The 9,179-nt window shown below is 36.4% G+C and overlaps 2 non-coding genes across 2 annotated transcripts; one reads left to right on the top strand and one right to left on the bottom strand.

Annotated features, from left to right (window-relative positions):
• Positions 1 to 816: 816 nt before the first annotated feature.
• Positions 817 to 890, bottom strand: TRNAN-GUU (transfer RNA asparagine (anticodon GUU)). The gene has a single exon. It is a non-coding gene; the product is annotated as a tRNA-Asn (tRNA).
• A 1,227-nt stretch (positions 891 to 2,117) lies between these two features.
• On the top strand, positions 2,118 to 2,191 carry TRNAI-AAU (transfer RNA isoleucine (anticodon AAU)). The gene has a single exon. It is a non-coding gene; the product is annotated as a tRNA-Ile (tRNA).
• Positions 2,192 to 9,179: the final 6,988 nt, after the last annotated feature.

Below are 9,179 nucleotides of genomic sequence, written 5' to 3'. Positions count from 1 at the left end.
TTCATTTATCATTATCACCGTCAGCTTTAGCCTAGTCGGCATAATCGTAGGAATAAAACTTACAAGATTTCATTTCATTTCATTTCAAAATTGATTATCTTAACTTTAATTGTCTGGTTTTGGAATTTTATGCTCTGATACTATCTCTTCCTTTGTGAAACCAAAGGCCTCGAAGGGGAGCGGGGACCAATCATTATTTGTACGTGAGATACTGGCGACCATAATTTTTGGATTGGCGAATGCGTCTGACTTTGAAATTTTGCGCCCTGCACTATTCGCTTTACATCCAAATTTAGTGGGATTTATTTTAGATACATAATTCAGCACGAAGATATATATTGTTTCAATAATTCATAATACTTAAAATAACAAGCAAATTGAGGGCGTTTAAAATATCAGGAAATAGTTTTATGGCTCCCTCTTCCACCTTGAAAAGATAGAAACAGCGCTTATTCATTTAGTTTACCGATAGCAATGTCTTGACAACAAAGGTAACTATTCACAAACATACATGAAGTTTGGTATCAGCGTTTTCAATTTTCTCTGCCGTTCTTTTGACGGGTACAAAGATTGCTAAGGGTACAAAGAGTTATTGCAAATTGTATAATACAATAAAGGAATTAATTACAAGGAATGCAAGTAATAATAGTACTTTTAATAATTAGGTTAATAATTACATATATAAGGCAAAAGGAATTATTCTTAACAAAGAACCCTTCAATCACATGTGTGGTTAACCCACTGGAAACAGAAGACGAATTTCATTCTTACAGCACGTTTCTGACATGAGAGTGTTAATAAAGTAAGATTTAAATACGCCCCCGGGTGGGCTCGAATCACCAACCTTTCGGTTAACAGCCGAACGCGCTAGCCGATTGCGCCACGGAGGCTTCTGTCTCTCATTCTTTGCAGACGAAAGAAGACTTTAATAAGCACAGACTTCTTTGATTGTTTTTTACGTTACTCTTCGTATAGCGCTGAAATGTAATTGCTTAAAATATGTTTACTCTGATTTCATTACAGATAATATTATTGTAATCTGTTAACAATCCTATTATTAGTTTTTCCTCATATTATATCAAAACATCACTGGCACAATGGAAATACTATCTTATGATGAACTATGGCTGTTGTTCCGAATACAAGTACACGAAGAATGACTAACATGAGAAGAGCCGCCTGCTTTTCTCTGTCTTTCATAAAGGTTTAAAAACGAAAAGTCAGTAAATTGGGATGAATTGTCAGGTTAAGAATTGGGGTTAAGTCTCGTACTATATATATATATATCCCGGCTACTAACTAACTAACTCCATGGGCTATAGAGCCCGCAGGTTCAATGCCGCGGTCACAAAAGCTCTCCACTGACTTCTATTCCTTAGCCAATTGGATCCAGTTTCTATTTTGTATTCCTATTTCTGCGAAATCCATCTTAATATTGTCCTCACATCTGCGCCTAGGTCTTCCTAATGGTCGTTTTCCGATTGGTCTTCCAGTCAAGACTGAAAGCGTTTCTACTTTCTTTCATTCTAGCTACATGACCTGCCCACCTAAGCCTCCTAGATTTGACGACCCTAACAATGTTGGGTAAACCGTATAAATTATGTAGTTCCTCGTTATGAAGTTTCCGCCATTTCCCATTCCCGTTCCTCTTGGGTCCGAATATTCGTCTCAGGATCTTGTTCTCAAATACTTTCAGTCTATGTTCTTCCCTCAGAATAAGCGACCATTTTCGGAACCATACAAAACAATAGGCATGATTCTCGTTTTATGTATTTTAAGCTTCAAATTCCTCGACAGAATTCGCGACGACAAGAGATTTTGAACCGAATAGTAACACGAATTCCCTGCTTTTAGTCGACATTTAATTTCTTCGTAAATATGAATTCCCTCTGTTAATATTGATACTTTTCCCTGCTACATGTTCCAATAATATTTACTCCGAAATAAGGAGAGTTGAGACTTCTTTTAATGCAGAAAAGATCTTTGCCACTTCGTCTGATCAATGTGACTTCGAATCTAAGTGAATGTTACTAAAAGAACAGAATTAATTAAAAGGTGTGTAGATTGTAGATAAAAATTACTCCTAGTAAATTTCTCAAATAAACCGTATTGAATATGGCCTGTTAGCTCAGTTGGTTAGAGCGTCGTGCTAATAACGCGAAGGTCGTGGGTTCGATCCCCTCACGGGCTACTTTTAGAGTACTTCTTTAGATTGATCATTGTTTTGAGTACTATGAAGTTTCTGTCCTATTAAGCTCTTGAGTGTTTGGCAGTGACGAGTCCTGAGTTCCACAAAGAGAGGTCGAATTGCCACAAACTAACATTTTATATTTTGTGCTAATGGAAAAATCCTCAAGTATTAATGCTTTATAGTAATTATATTCTTCATACGTAAATGCAGTTTCCAGATACAGATTCTAATCAATTTTATTGAGACAGCTTTTAAAAGTGTAACTTACCAGACTAGTATGATTTTACACCCTGTTTTCCCTCAGTATTTCATTCATGCGAGTCATAGCGGTCATTAATGGAAACAAGGCGAATGTTACAATATTCTACGTTCAATGCATTAATGAGTTCCATGAGAGAGGATGGGAACAGAAATCAGCGCCGCATTTGTTTCTCCAAAACGTACCACAGATGTTCAATTATGTTCAGAACCGTTAATTGGACATTCCAAGTGAGATGTTTGGCTTCATTTCGACCTTCCTCAAACCACGACCCAAAGATCCAACTGTATATTAACGGGCGCGTTATCATCTTGGAGTTTGGCATCATTACATGGAAGAAAGATCTGGATCATAGCATGCACATGGTTCCCTAAAATTGCAATATAATGACGGGCAGTAATCGTCGGCACAATACGCACTGAAAATTAAGATATTGCAATACACAGTATTATAGATCTGCCGCCATGTTTCATAGTTGGGCTTAGACACAGCGATTACACTCTCGTTTCGGCTTCCACCACATTTAAAGAGGGCCCCTGGTTTGAAAAAGATAAACGATAACTCATTATCATCATCTCACAGTTTCCAGCCATAGTGGCCCATGTTGCTTGTTTGTGCCACCATTTGGCGTCGTGGTAAAGCGTTCTCCATGGAACCTAACCTGTATATCCATGTCATGTAAATTGCGGCAGACTGTGATTGTCGACACTGGTTGTGGAACTTCTTGCTTGAGTTTCCACATCATTTGCTTTGCAAACTGCAATTGTACGATGGTTCTAAGTAACAATCTATTTTATTGCTCGGTTCGAGCTATCATACAGGGTCCCTACCGACCACTGTTCCTCTTAGCTGATATGGCTTTGCCGTAAGCTTTATAGGACGCTTTACCTTGTTTACTGCCTCACCACACACACACAATGTCACACTCGCACCAAACGATCAAGCACAAACAATTTGTGTGTTTGGAAATCAAAGACGTCGTTTTTTTTACACTATTCTCGCCTATTTACTCTACTTTATCATTCTACCCACGTACAATACATAATCAGAACATTAAGACAAGGTGAACCGAGTTTATATTTTATAGCGCTTACTTGAGTTCACTTTACATTCATATACACATACTAACAAGCTGATAGTTGTAATCGCAGAGAGCCTGGCCTCGCTGCACACTCCTATTTACAGATTGGTTGTCCACAATCCTCTTGACATATTTCTACTCCTGCCCACGGAATGTGTTCTTATACACAATCACCAACAGTACAGCGATATGGATGCCCCCTGACCATTTGCAACTTAGGCATGTATTTGTATTTATTTGCATCCTTTTGATTATACAGAGTATAATATAGAACTTGTCATGAAGTCGGTACAGTAGGTATTACATATACATAGATGTTACATATACATTAAACTAATTACAAATTTGTTGAATACAAATTTTCCGGTAAACTCTAAATAAATATTGAGTACTGTAGTGATGTAACTATTTAGTTTCCTTTCTTATTTTACTTTAACTCTTGTTTAGATATTCGTCTGTTGAATAAAGAACAGTGTTGCATAACGTAATTGTAAAGTTAATTCAATGTTCTCGGGACTGCTGCCAGTGAATGTTGCTGTGCTGAGCTTTCGTTACCATACAGCTCTGAAGATGTTACCGCTGTATGATAACGAAAGCTCAGCACAGCAACATTCACTCTAGCAGCAATCCCGAGAACATTGAATTAATAGTAGGCGTCAGCAAAACTTCAAGATCATCGTAACTGTAAAGTTGTTTCTTGAAATGAGTCTCTGGACTTATATTTTTAACATCCTTGGTAACTTGTTATACATAAGAATACCAGGATATTTAGGACCTTTCTCATAATACATGTATTGTGGGCTATTAAGGAAAAATTTCTTCTAATTCTAGTGTCGTAGTCGTGCTGATCGTTATGTCGAGTAAGGACATTGCCTACACTACACAACTTTTTACATTACGTTGATAATTGTAGACACCTCTATATAAATATTTAGACCTCTTTAGCTTTGTTTTGTTGACATATCTTTTCCAATGACTCACTTAGTAAATCCAGGAAAGCGAAACAACACATTTTTGAATGCAGAATCATAAACCACTATATGCTTTACATCCAAATTTCGTGAAGTTTATTTTAGATATATTCGCACAAGCAGAATAAGAACGGCCGTTATCATGCTGAAGCAAAATACATTCACTCAGCAATCCCTTTCGCTTTGTGCGTATTGCTGGTTTCAATTGGTTTTTGAGAAGGTCCGTATAGGTGGCACTTGTCACTGTGGTACGTGGAGGCATGTAGTGTTCCAGAATAAAACAATTCTTATCCCAGAATAAAGTCAACATGACTTTCCCTGCAGAGGGTTGGCTGTGAAACTTCTTTTGGTTTCGGCGAAGAATACCGCCATTCTTTGCTTGCACGTTTCGTCTCCGGCTGAGAAAGATGCACCCAACTTTCATCCCCGATGACAATGTGAGCTAGAAAACCTTCACTCTCATCTTCATAACGCCTCAGCAGCTTTTGACATTTGTCAAGCCGACGATCTTTCAGTTCCTGCGTCAGCTGTCAAGGAACCCACTTGCCAACACTTCCGGTGTTGAACCCATTCAGAATATTGCGGTCTTCAATCTTCTGTATGACATAGTAAATTTCAATTGTTAGCTCACTTGGGTGTCGCTATGCCCAGTTTCTCTCTGTGTGTGTGTGTGTGTATTTTCTTTCTTTCTTGAAGAAGAAATTCTAATGTACATTTTCTCACTTTCAACGCATTCTTGTACTAAAAGGTTTCCACATGTTCATCTCTTTTGCCATATCCAAAATTTCCTATTGATTTTTTTGTTTCTGTTTGCCCTGTTCAAGCGTTGAACTGCATGATAATCTCTACGTACTTATTTTCGCTGTTAGAAATTTATTTGTAGGATTCCTTCACTTCTTCTTTTCAATAGCTTGTTGTGCGAGTACACTCGAATTACTTGTACTTTATATCTTTGTGCGAGTTTGATAAATTTTGCTACTTGGCTAGAGATAATATTTATTTAGAGGATATAGGTCTGCAAGTTTTCGCTGATAGAAATCCAACACGGTCGATCTTATCCCACACTGAATTTCTGTAGTGTAATCAATAGGTGTCTGCTCTTCAATTCGATTAGTTCCCCTTTTCTCCTGACTTCACTTAATCCGATTATCTTCTGTAGCTCTTCTTCCAACACCTGGGATCTTGTTTCTCACCCAAGAGAGCTCGCATTGTATGTTGTACTTGTTAATTTTAAATGGCATCCTAGTTTCTAACTCCAGGTAATTTTAGCAACCTTCGTTTACTTATGATTTTTGAATGTTACCCTGTCGTCAGAATTCAGCTTGCGGAGAATAAGGGTCTTAGCTGATGGTGTCGTGTCATGGTTACTGAAAAAAAGTTGCAAGTATTTAAGCAAAAATCACCTTGTCAAGCACATTAGTCTTTAGCTCTCCCATTATTAGTGAAACCTGTTTCACCGTGGAAAGAGTTCCAATCTTCCTCACTGGGAGATACATGTTGAACATTAAGTGACTAGTCCGCTTGGTTCCACTCTTCTTTGATCCTCAGGGTGTGGGTTTCCTTCCGGTTGGATGCCAGATAGATGTATATAAAATACACTGATCTAATATTGCAGTATCTCGATAGATGCAGGAATGAATTTCTGAAGTTTTAGTTCAAAGAAATTACTCTTCTATAAAATTTTACTTCCAACGCTTCGAGTAATTATCTACTGAAGAAATAAATCTTCGTCAGCATTTTCTCACATAGAATATTAAATATTCTCGTTTCTTTTGACACATACGTGTTAAAAAAATAAGTGATCGAAAAATATATGAATACATAAATATACTTTTTTCAAAATTTTTATTGTCGAATAACATAGAAAAATAAATTACACATAGCAATTCGAGCAGAAGTCTATCACAGTTCAAATCTGACAGATAACAAAAAGCACAACGAAAACGGGAAAAGAAATTAATTTTTTTGATAATTCGGCGATATACGAGGCGTATCCGGAAATTAAGTACCATTTTGAAAAAAAAAAATATTAAAACAGGTTGATTCAAGCCAAATTTATTTTTACATGAAAGAGCACACCTTAAACTATTTTTCGACATAGTTTCTACCAAAGTTCAAACAGTTGTCATAGGGCTGACCGACTTGTCCAAAATTTCCTCAACGAAACACACTGCTAGTGTCCGGCAAGTACGCACCGCTTCGTTCGAATGCCACCGCAGCGCTAGTGTCGGCGCTCGGAGCATACGAGCCAATTTCACTGGTTCATTGCCTTTCCACTGACGCTAGTACGGTTTGAGTTGTCGAAAGTGTACTGTGTCCTGTAATCGTTTACAATGTTTAAAACAATTGCTGAACCCGCCGATCGTGAGATTCGTTCTGTTATTCGGTTTTTGAATGCAAGAAACGTTATGCTGGCCGAAATTCATCGTCAAATTGTACAGATTTAATGCGAAAGACTGACTACCATTTGTTCCTGCATCTGAAGCGAGAGCTTGGAGGCAAAGCGCTTTGAAGGTGACGACGACGGAAAAAAAAAAAAACTGTGGAGTTATGGTTGTCTTTACTGGCGGGATGTTTCTGTGAGGAAGGCTTCACAACAAGTTGCTCACCCACTATGACAAGTGTTTGAACTTTGATGGAAACTATGTAGAAAAATTGTTTAAGGTGTGCTCTTTCACGTAAAAATAAATTTGGCTTCAATAAACTTGTTTTAGTACCTATTTTTTTTTTTTTTCGACACGGTACTTACTTTCCGAACACGCTTTGTATATTAAAACTATTGAACAGATACAGAAATAAAATCTTTCGCCTAAATAGCTTATAAAAGCAACAAATAATTTTTTAAGAAGATTAAAATGAATATCAAATCATAGACACATGACTATTACCTTCACAATTTCTATAATAAAACAAAATTATGATCCACGGAAATTGTTTCATAATATCGATAATAAGAATCAGATTCATAACCGAATATTCATCAGCAACATAACTAGAATAACAAATATGCGAAAATATAAATTTGTTAATTTTTCGGTTTACGTTTAGCTCTTAGATTTATATATATATATATACAGGGTGGTAGGTAACTCCACCGACAAACATTGGGAGATGATTCCTTATATGAAATGAAAGAAAAAAGTTCTAACAAACATGGGACGAAAAACGTCTCCTTTCAGAGCTATGAGCCGCCGAAAATTCGCAAATTCGCGTTTCGAAACGCTCTGCCTTAGAAACTACAGGACCAATGCCAAGCGGTTTAAGGAATTACAAAGGAACTAGTATGCACTCTATTTAAATATCCATGTTCTACCATGGTCCGTTATCGGCGAAACGAACTGTAAAAAGGAATTTGAGGTATAGGAATACTCCTTTAAGTACTAATGGCGCGTTCGCTTCGCCGATAACGGAGGATGCTAAAACATGGATATTCATAACTCTGAAAGGAGACGTTTTGCGACCTATGTTTATCAGAACATTTTTCTTTCATTTCATATAAGAAATCACCTCCCAAAGTTTGTCGGTGGAGTTACCTACCGCCCTGTATATATATATATATATAACTGGAATAAGCTATTTCGTAAGATCCAAATATCGAATGGTACTAATAAGTAATTACAAATGATGCGAAATGCAAATAATAAAAAAGAGATACCAAATCAAACAAATTTGAAAAATAAATCAAATTTAATGACTTTTTTTTTTAAAAAAAAGGTAAAAAGTAGAAATAATTAGCCAGAACCAAAATTAAAAACAAACTTTGCATGAATAAAATATAGCACATACAATCTGTGGAAGACTAAATTAAATTATTAAATACGCGAGTAATATTTTTATCTATTGATTAACCCTTTTAAATTATATATACTATTTTTAGTACATTGGATAGTTTCTTCAATATTCGATATAAAAAGAACCAATCAATTTATTTTTTTACTTTTTTTTCGGTTTGCATGGAGGCATTGTAGAACACGTTACGTATGGTTTCACGCCTTTCTGCGTCGAGACATAGGGTGTTATGACGTTATAACTTACAAAACATTTTCTTTTGTTAGGACTATTTTTATAATTTTTTGGTGGGCTTACTTTTGCACCTAGAAGATTGATATTTTGCACATACTTTCAGTGCACCTCCTAGTATTTTTCAGATTTTTTTAGATTGCGTTAACACAGGGCGGTCCAAAGGGGAAAAAAGATTTAAATATATATATATATTTTTTTTTTTTTTTTTTTACAAAAATCCCTTTTCTTGCGGATTTCCCGCCTCAAATACATGATGGAGACGTGTGAATCGTACCGTTCGAAAGACTGTTCTATTCTGACGAGAATGATGTACGAATCGTGATCCTAGGATAAATAGGGTGTCTCGGGAAATTTTTACCTGAGATCCTGTTTTATACGGGAATCTGGGGCATTGTGGGGATATTATTTTTTTGGCGGGCTTACTTTTGCATCTAGAAGATTGAAATTTTGTACATACATAGATTTTTTCAGGTCTCTGCGTTAACACAGTGGGGTCTAAAGAGGAAAAGGTTAAAAAGGGATATATTTTAAACAAAATATCACTTTTTTCGTGATTTTCCCGGCTTCGATACAAGATGGCGACATGTGAATGGTACAGTTTGAAAGTCTGTTCTATTCTGAAGAGAATGAGGTACGAACCATGATCCTAGGATA

Source organism: Thermobia domestica, chromosome 2 (genome assembly GCF_964235325.1).
Source record: "Thermobia domestica chromosome 2, izTheDome1.hap1.1, whole genome shotgun sequence".
Classification (NCBI taxonomy): domain Eukaryota; kingdom Metazoa; phylum Arthropoda; class Insecta; order Zygentoma; family Lepismatidae; genus Thermobia; species Thermobia domestica.
This window is presented reverse-complemented; position numbering and strand designations above follow the sequence as displayed.